The following is a 10,452-nucleotide window of genomic DNA, read 5'->3' as shown; positions in this document are numbered from 1 at the left end:
GCCTCAACAATATCAGGTTTAAGTGAACTCCTATACTGATCAATCACACGTCCACCAACACTAAAAGTGGATTCTGAAGCAACAGTCGAAATATGAATACTCAAAATATCACGAGCCATGGCAGCTACTTTAGGATAACGAAATTCATTTCCTTTCCAAAATGAAAGGATATCAAATGTCGCATTCTTTTCCACATACTTGAGCTCATCCAAATAAAGTTCTAATTGAGTCTTGTTTGCATCAGAATCGACTCCATCAAATGCTAGAAATTCCTACATGAACAGAGAGAATATAAACATAAAATTAGTAAATGGTTATGAGTATATATATAATATACTAAGTAAGTTACTAACGAGCTAAGAAACTTATGATATTATTCACCTTTTCCCAATCTGGGTCTTCTTGTGGCCGAACGACTGTGGAGCTTGAAGTTGTAGGAGTACTATACTCCATAAAAAGTTTGATTAACTTGTTAAAAACATTATTATACTCTTCAGAATCAGCTCCATAAATCTTCGTATAGTAGTACTTTACAAGGCGAAGCTTGTAACGAGGATCCAAGACAACTGCAATGGCTAATGCTACATTAAATTCTGACCAATATTTCTCAAATTTGGCGAGCATTTAATTTGCCATTAATTTCTTATACCCATGTTCGCCCACTTCTTGCCTCAAGTTCACATAAATCAATGCAACTACAGGAAAGTATAAATTGGCTGTGGGATATTTGGTACCAGAAAAAGCACATGTAGCACGATAGAAGCAGCCCAAAAAAGTACTGATATCAATCACCCTTTCCCATTCAAGTGAACTAGGACAAAATTTATAATTTTTATCAGTCATCTCCAAATAAGCAAAAGCACGCCTATAGTGAATAGCACTCTCAAGCATAAGATATGTCGAATTCCATCTGGTTGGCACATCTTGTCTTAACCCCTTGTTACTGTCCAATGACATTTGATTGACAGCATGAAGAAAACTTTGTTTTCTTACTTGTGATCCTCTAAAATACTTAACACTATCTCGAATATTTTGGATAGCATCAGCAATCTCTTTCAATCCATCTTGCACAATCAAATTAAGAATATGGGCACAACAACGCATATGAAACAACTCACCTTCACAAAGAAGGGCTTTCCTCATGTTTAATTTTTGTTTCAGTTTCTCAACACAACCATCATTTGCAGAAGCATTATCTAATGTTATAGAGAAAACCTTTTTATCAATCCCCCACTCTTGTAGCAAACTATCTATCTTGTCAGCCAAAGAATCACCATTATGTGGTGGGGGCATAAATGAAAAACTTATCACCCTTTTAGATAATACCCAATTTTTGTCAATAAAATGAGCAGTGAGACAAATATATCCATCAGTTTTCAAAGAAGTCCACAAATCAGATGTAAAACTGATCCTTCCAGGACAAATAGTTAACAAAGACTTAACCTTTTGTTTCTCCAACATATGCATCTTGACCAATTCTGCCTTAGCAGTATTTCTAGAGATTAATGGTACATCACTACGCAAGTATCTATGCAACTCTCTTACACCATCATATTCAACATATGAAAATGGCAAGTCATGCTTAATAATCGTAGCAACCAACAATTCTCTATATCTTTTTGGATCAAATTTTGAGGTACTTACTGACAGAGTTGCTTGATCTCTAGATAGGAGCAATTGCTGAATATCATGATCATTTTTCCCCCCACAAACCTTCATATGCTTCTGCAGATTTCCAGTTCCATGTGAACTGTTAGCTATATATTTATGATCACAAAACTTGCATTTTGCCCATATCCTTGAGTCATTTGGATCTTTAGAACGAATTTCATCAAAATGGGTCCAAACTACTGAGGTCTTCTTACGCTTCTTCTGGACCCTTTTGTTCGTCATCGGATTCGTATGAACAGAAGGATCTTCATCTCCTATTGTATTTATTTCAACCACATCATCATCGAATATAACCGAATCTTCGTTAATCACCTACACACATAATTGTTAGTAAGTTAGTTAAAGATAAGTTCAAAAGTAAGAATCAAACCAAATTTAGTAATGCTATCACAAAACTAGAATTAAGTAGGCATTAATTCTTTGTCATTCATCAAACACATTGTTTGTTGTCAAATTGTGTTTAGCAATTTTATATATATAAATTGGAGGCCTCCTAGGCTCCTAGCATGTTCTAGGATGAGATTTTTTTTTTTTAATTTTTTTATTATTATTTTTTTTTATAAGTATTCTAGGATAAGATATTGAGTCTCAAAAGAGTAACAACTTTAAGTGCTCAACTCTAGGTATAACATATTGTTAAATATTTCCACAACAAACACAAAAGCCACATCCAAATTGATTAGTTAAGCCTATATGAGACCAAAAATATATTTTTCTACCCCAACCAAATTGATTAGTTAAGCCACATCCATCTTTCAATACATACACAAGTTTGGCTCCTAAGTCCTGATTGATTAATCCATTATCAAATTTTTTTTTTTAATTTTTTTTCAATGAATGGGCAAACAAGCTTGAACAAAGAAGAAGGCTAGAAGGGTGAAGCTCATCTGCTCATGTTACTTTGAAGTTTGAATAATATTTATGGGAAATTCCGAAATTGGTTCAATTCAGACTATTCAGTTCATGGGCTTTGGTCAAAAGCAGCTCACTTCAAAATTTAAACCCTAAACACAAAATCACTTCAAAATTTTCACAAACAAACACAAAATCACTTCAAAATTTCCACAACAAACACAAAAGCCTAAAATGAAGCAAAACCCAACAATCCACAAAATCACTTCAAAATTTCCATAACAAACACAAAAGCCTAAAATGAAGCAAAAACCCAACAATCCACAAAATCAGAGCATCAATATTCAGATTTGAGAGAGCAAGAGACTGAAGAGAGAGATACATACCGGATGCGACATCGGCGGAAGAGAGAGAGCGGCGGTAGAGGAGGCGAGGAGTGGCGGTGGTGTGGCGTGGGTCCGTGGGTTCGTGGGTCCGTGGGAGTTGGGACGGGGCAGGCTGCGTGAGGAGTCTGATGCTGAGAAGTGGAGGAGCGGCGAGAGAGAGACCGGCAGTGGCGTGGCCGTGGGCGGTGGTGCGGCGTGAGGTCCGGTGAGCTCGAGGGAGGAATGGGCCGAATGGGTTTCCGTTTCAGTGGGACGTGGCTGCAAGCTGCGTGAGGAGTCTGATGCTGACAAGTGGAGGAGCGGCGAGAGAGAGACCGGCAGTGGCGTGGCCGTGGGTGGTGGCGCGGCGTGAGGTCCGGTGAGCTCGAGGGAGGAATGGGCTGAAACGGCAGAATGGGTTTTCGACTTTTCTGGAATGGAGGAACCGAGGAAATAGGAATGGCGCGCCTGAGTCCCTGACTCTTCTAGTCTTTTCTAATTTTCTTTAATTTTTTAATTTCTTTTAGCCTTTAGGTTAAAAAAAAAAAAAAAAAACAAACGGGTCTGGCGGGTCACCCGTGGGTCGACCCGCGACACGACCCGCCAAGCACTCATAAACGGGTCGACCCGTTTATGACCCAAACCCGTTTAAGGTAAACCCAAACCCGCTAATTTCGTGTCGTGTTCGTGTCGGGTTGTTGGGTCGTGTCAAAATTGCCAGCCCTATAATTGCTAAGGATGAATGTGAAAATATTTTAGGTGTTGTTCCACTCTATCTTTAAAGGTTTAGCATCTGCTATTTTGTTAACACAGCAAGTTCTTTTTTTTTTTTTTTTTAATGACAGTGAACCCCTCCAAGGCAGGATCACTTCGTGTACCTACCTCTGTCGAGCAAACCTGGTGTACAACAAGTTCTGATGTACTTTGTTCTAAAATTCCTTATATTATCTCCTTCCTGATGATAATCTGCTTTTATTTCTATCTGCAGCCATTCCTATGGTGAATTTGTTTTTGATCATTCTTGGGCTGATGCGTACTACAGTTTTGGGGCAAGCTATTATCCAAAGTGGCAATGCTGTGTACCTTTAACTCCAGTAACTGGTCCAATTATTTTACTTCGTAATACCCCTTTCAAAGATCAAGTTTTTGACATTATGGTCTCTGCTCTGAAGGATCTAGCGGCCAAGGTGTTGGATTTATCAAATGGTTCTTTATTTTCATACATCACTTTGTTCATGCTAATCTATTTTATATAGCTCTGCTCTCTATCTATTGCAAACTTATTTTGACTAAAGAAGTTGTTTCACTAACTCTGAGAAAAAATGAGACACATTATTGTGGGAGTTGGTAACTGAAAAATTCCTCCACTTGTATCCATGTGGGACTCATGAAACAACGTGACTTTTTATTTTTGTGTCTAAATCAGATATATCATTTCCTTTTATTTTCTAGATTAGTGCTAAGAATACAAAAAAATCAAGTTGTTGTGAAATCTGGTTTGCATGATAAACCTTGAGAGGATATTTAATCTAATGATGTGGCTTTGCAAAGTATTGTTATAATAAAAAGTTATTGAGTGGTGTAACATTTGTTCAAATTACACACAAACACAACGTAAAATTTCTCCTTTTTTTTTTTTTTTTGGTTTAATTCTGCAGGGAGAGAAGAAACTGAGAAATGCTTTGCAGGTGCTCTGCTGAGGTAAGCAAAGGGTTCCTCTGATTTTTGTCTCTACTTACTAGAGGTGGAAAATGATTATTAAAGAGGAAAAGATCTGATATCTTAGTGAGGAAATCTCATAATACAGTTGCAATCTTTTCGCCTTGAAACACAATCTCATAAGTGATAAGTAGAAAAAAAAAAGAAGGGCTTATCTAAATATCAAAGCACAAAATGGTAGCTAATCTTATGATTGTGATCTACACAATTATAAATATCAAAGCACAAATTGTGTTTCAAGGCGAAAAGATTGGAACTGCATTATGAGATTTCCTCACTAAGATATTTAGATAAGTAAAGAGCACTTCTATGGTTTTTTCTACCTTTGGATTGTGATCCACTCAAGAATTGATTACTTGCTTTGAGTTTTGTTGCCCTGGTTACTTAAGGTTATTTTATATGTTTTACAGTCCCAGCTTTCATCGCTGCATATCACCTTCCCATCTGAAAATGAGTGGCAAAAACTGAAGGGAAAAGGTTTTCTGCAGAGGATTGGAATGCAGTACCACTGGAAAATCGTAACCATAAGAAGTGATACTAAAACAGTTTTTTAGTCATGGTACCATGACTTCATTAATATGATAATTGGTTTACATAGTCATTGTTCTTCATTCATCTATTTATTTTATATCAAATTCTATTGCTGCATCTTGGCACATCCCTTGAAGACAATCCGATGAATGCCATTTCTTCATATATCACACACATACACACATCTATTGATTGATCCAGCTTGGCTACAAGGGTGGCCAAATCATAAGGTCTGGAAAAAAATAAGCCCAGGAGTCATGAACTTCTGCAATATTATATAGATTGCCTTTTGGTTTTCTTTAAGGCTTCCAGCTTATTCAGTTTGGCTGGAATTTTGTAGGCATACCTACCAAATGCTGAAAAATAATTTCTGTAGGCATATATTCTACTCTATATTATTTGCGAGTAATTCTTCCCTTCTGGTTTCTGATCCTGCCAAGTTTTTCTGTCTTCAAGGTAAATCTTTTAAGCAATTGACTGTTTACTTTGTAAGTCTTGTTTCTATCCGCCTGTCCTTCCCCCCTCCCTCTTTTCCTTTTCTAGTAAGTGCAAAGGATGGCTGAAAAGTGCCAAAGAGAGGCAACCCTTTGGTTAAGCTAAGGGGATTATCCCTGTTACATATTGATAACCTGGCTCTAACCAGTCATGGTTAAGCTATTTTCTGGATATCAAAGCCCACATTATCTGATTGGACCCTAAATTATGTTAATTTTGTGTCTTTTCCTTTTTGGGAAAAGGATAAATTATCTAGGTTAGCACTCATTGCCATCTTCTGAAGTTGTTTGTGTATGCATTCTAGACAATAATATTTTGACTGAGTTTGGTTTTCTTGAATTAGACATGATCGATCGTTCACCAACCAAAAAAAAAGAGAGAAGAAAGAAATTAGACATGTGAACGAGAAACATGGTTAGAGGTTGGACAAAATTGCGAGTATAATATCTATTAGTAATTTATAGATCCTGTTTTGAACATGGATTTCAAGCAAAACATGTTCTTTGAACCAAATTTTTCTCAGGTACAACAGAACTAACTGGAAAGGTGGTGACTGCTCTCTCTCTCTCTCTCTCTCTCTCTCAATCTTTTTACAAACCTGAGACAATGCAAAGCATTTATCCGTTCAATAAAAGTAGTAGTATATTCAACCTCACCAAGGTGAGATTAATCTTAGGATTGTCCAACATGTGTATAAGTATGTCATTTTCCTCAATGAGATATCTATTTTGTTTTTCCTTGTTTAAGCTTATTTTATTGATAATATAACCTGTTCTACCATCTAATTACTATAATCTTTTGTGAGTTAGCTGCACTTGATGGTGCATCTTAAATTTTGATGGTGTTCTATGTTTATTTAAATTTAATTTGTTTTGTAGTATTTCAGGTTTTTTAGATTATGCTTGTGTTCCATCTAGGTTTTACAAATTGATGTTTTGCAGAATGTATTTTATGGTTGGTTAGTTTATGGTTGCTTTCTTAAATGAAAAGCGTTTTTCATGAGTAAGTGCTTCAATATCATTTCACTTTAGATTTTTCAATTTGATAAGCAATATGCATGGCTAGAAACTTTTGGCTGCCTTTTTGGTTTTCTTTTGTCATGACTTCTTTTTCGTTTTTGTCAATGCATGATTCTTCTCTTAATTGGTCTTTAGCTGAGTTTTTTTTTTTTTTTTTTTTTTTAACCTAATCTTTTAGGTTTATTGTTATCTCATTCTAGGTACTTGTTTATGCTCTAACTTTTAGGCGGTCTTGCATTTTTTTAACAAAAGGAAGTCTATCTGTCTTAACAAACATTCATTATTTACACAACCACCAAGTTATATTAGGCATTTATGAGGAGTAATGCTAAATATATGTCTTCCTTTTGTCTCATTCGTGTTTTGTCGAAATTAATATGGTTTTGAAAATTATCATTGAATTTGTAATTAATTACTATTAGATTTTGATCTAATGGTAATTTTAAAAGGCACATCAATTTTGAGGGAACACAAGGAAAACTTGTAGCATAAATATAATGTGTTGAAACCCTGGAAGTTTGTATAAAACCTTCGACAACTCTTGGAACACAGCAAAAAGATGTGCTGAAACCTCTCCAATATTTAATCACCCAAAATTACTCATTTCTCCACCACTCATTGATTCCACCAACTAACCCACTCCATCTCATTTCCAGTAGAGACATGCTATTGGTCCTCTCCATTGGTTATCACCTGGCCAACTCTTGCAAATATACAAATCATGAGGGCAAACTGAAACCACAAGCTAGAAACAATATTGCTGAGATGCAATCTGAACAAAACTCTACTAATTAAATTTACCATCCTATCCAGCATTTGTAAGTTAAAAAAAGGGATTGAGCAAAAAATATCAACAGAAAAACAATGAACAGCGCGCAAAGTACACTTCAATAATAACTTAGCTAGCTATCAACATTATAAGATATGATTGTTGTTGACATTAAAGACGAAAAAAGTCACAATGATTAAAAACTAAAAACATGATTTTCCGCAACATAATAAGGCTGTCTCTAAACTCACAAGACCAAAACAATGGTCTTCAGTCTTGACCTATCTCTTTTCTAAACCCCCTTCGAATCTTTATATATATATATATATATATGAGAAATGTTATACTTACCAATTTTCTTTTTTTAAAAGTTGATTCTTAAGTGATGTGTCATTATCTTGAAAAATGATGACACATTTTTCAAAATAATAAATTTTAGAAGATGATAACACATCATTTAGGAACTAATATATAGAGAGAAAATTTGAGAAGTGTAGCATTTTCAAAGTAATATATAGTTTATTCATTAAGCTTTGCAAATGAAGCTTAAAATCGGAACACATCAAGTGCTGCCATAACCCTTTCCCTACCAACATTGTGATATACAAATGATGCCGAGCACAACTAAGAGTGCTCTGACAGCGTATGATAACAACAGAAACTAAGAATTGAAAATTGAAAAGGGAATTCAAGAAAAGAGAAAATAACAAATAGGGAAGAGAAATACCCTAATTGCCCCAAACCAGTAAATAGAGAAATAATTCTGAAAGACTTAAATTTATAAGATAGTTCAAACTGAATTGAAAAATAACAAAGATTAGGTGCCGGAAGAGAGAAAATAACAAATAGGGAAGAAAAAGACCCTAATTGCCCCAAATAAGCAAACATAGAAATAACTCTAAAAGACTTAAATTTAATTGATAGTTCAAATTGAATTGAAAAATAACAAAGACTAGATGTCTTTATATAGGCTAGGCACCTTCTAATTTAACAAGGAAAATGAAAACAAATCCTAATGGGAAAGAAAAAACCCAATCCTTATTTAAAATGAAAATTAAAACACACATACTTAATTAAAATAACAATTTTCTCAATTTTTTCGTGCATCAAACGTACAGAATGATAGGCTCATAGAAGTCATTTCTTAAAGCACTTGTGAGTAATTAATAGAATTTTGTTTTATTGTGTTTACTTGGTTTATTCCATTAATATTTGGTACGATATATTTGTACAAGTAACTTTTGGCTACATCAAGGAAATGAAAAGAAACCAGAATATAAAGGAGTAGTCGAAATTAGAACATTTGAATAAATGATGAATATTATAATTGTTAATTTTTAGGATATCTACCAAAGTATGTAGGGAAGCCATTATTTTGTCTGTCACATTCATAAGCATTGTTTGGAAAAACCTCAAAGTGTGAGAGTATTAGACAAATGTTATGTTACCCAAACTTAAAATGAGGAAACTTGATTTTAAAACATATGATTATGATTTTATTGGTTTTGCTTGTAATAGTTCATGTTATAGATTCCTTATTATCAAGAGTGATGTTTTAAATTACAATACTATTATTGAATCTAAAAATGTTATTTTCCTTGAGCATATGTTTCTTTTAAAAAATAAGGAAAAATTATTTCATGAATTTTATGTTGCTTCTAATAAATTGTTGATGATCTGTAAGAATTGAGATGAAGCAAGAGAGCTAGAATGGAAGGAATCTCAGTAATGATTTTATTGCTTATATTGTTGATGATGATTTAACATATTATGATGAAGCAATTAAATCTCTATTTGATGGATTTTTTTGGTTAGAACTATAAATAATGAATTATAATAAATTATGTCTAACCATGCTTTGGAACTCTCTAAGTGTCTAACCTAAGACCAAATCAATTGGTTATATATAGATGTTTAAGAAGAAGCTTAAACCGGATGATACAAAAGATAAGTACATGGTAGACTTGGTAGCTAAAAGCTACAAGTAAATGCAAGATGTTGATTATTTGATACTTATTTTTCGGTTACTAAAATTGTATCTATTGGAATATTATTTGCCATTGCTTATATATAAATTTGTTGAACATCAAATGGATGTCAAAGTTGCTTTCTAAATAATGAAGAGTTTATATGGAGCAGCCCGAGGGAGTGGTAATTCCTAGTCAAGACTATAAAGTGTACAAAATGGTGAAATTCTTGTATGGACTAAAGTAAGCTCCTAAAAAGTGGCATGAAATGTTTGACAAGGTGATGTTGTCTAATGCATATTTGATTAATGGTATAAGTAAATGCATAACAAGTTTTACAATAATGAATGTGTCATTATTTGTTTTTGATATATTGATGACTTGTTTATGTTTTGAACTAACATTAATGTTGTGCATGAAGCTAGATTATTTTTTGCATCTAATTTTGATATGAAAAACATAGTAAAGTTAATGTTATGTTGGACATTAAAATTATTAGAGATAGTGATTGCATTATTTTATCTAATACATATAATGATGAAAAGATGTTTAAAAGATTTTAGCACTTTTATTATTCACCTATCTCTACACCAAATGATTCAAAAATATACTTGGTTAAGAATAAGGTGATGGTGATGGTGATTTTACAAGAAAAAATATGCACAAATCATTGGTAGCTAGATATTTTTACAAATTGACCATGCCTTGCTATTGTATATGTTGTTAGCAAATTGAGTAAATATATTCATAATCATGGTATTGAACATTGTGATAACTCTGTGACTCCCAATGATCTCTTATCTGCAATCTTGTCCGAACAAGGTTGTGGACAAGCTTCTCTGGTTGTTCCTCGGCTGCAATCTCGCCCGAACGAGATTGTGCACGAACCATTCTGCCTAGCTTTGTAGTCTTCTCTCTATGGCTCGGTTTGACCTAATAAACACTGGAATTAGTTGAACCTCGTGAACATGACTTTTTAGATATTTGCACTAGTTTTCCAACGCCACCAAACCTGCTCCAATTCGTGGTATGAAACTCTAAATATAACATTTTTAGGACTCATC

Source organism: Corylus avellana, chromosome 2 (assembly GCF_965113065.1).
Source record: "Corylus avellana chromosome 2, dhCorAvel1.hap1.2, whole genome shotgun sequence".
Lineage (NCBI taxonomy): Eukaryota > Viridiplantae > Streptophyta > Magnoliopsida > Fagales > Betulaceae > Corylus > Corylus avellana.
This window is presented reverse-complemented; position numbering follows the sequence as displayed.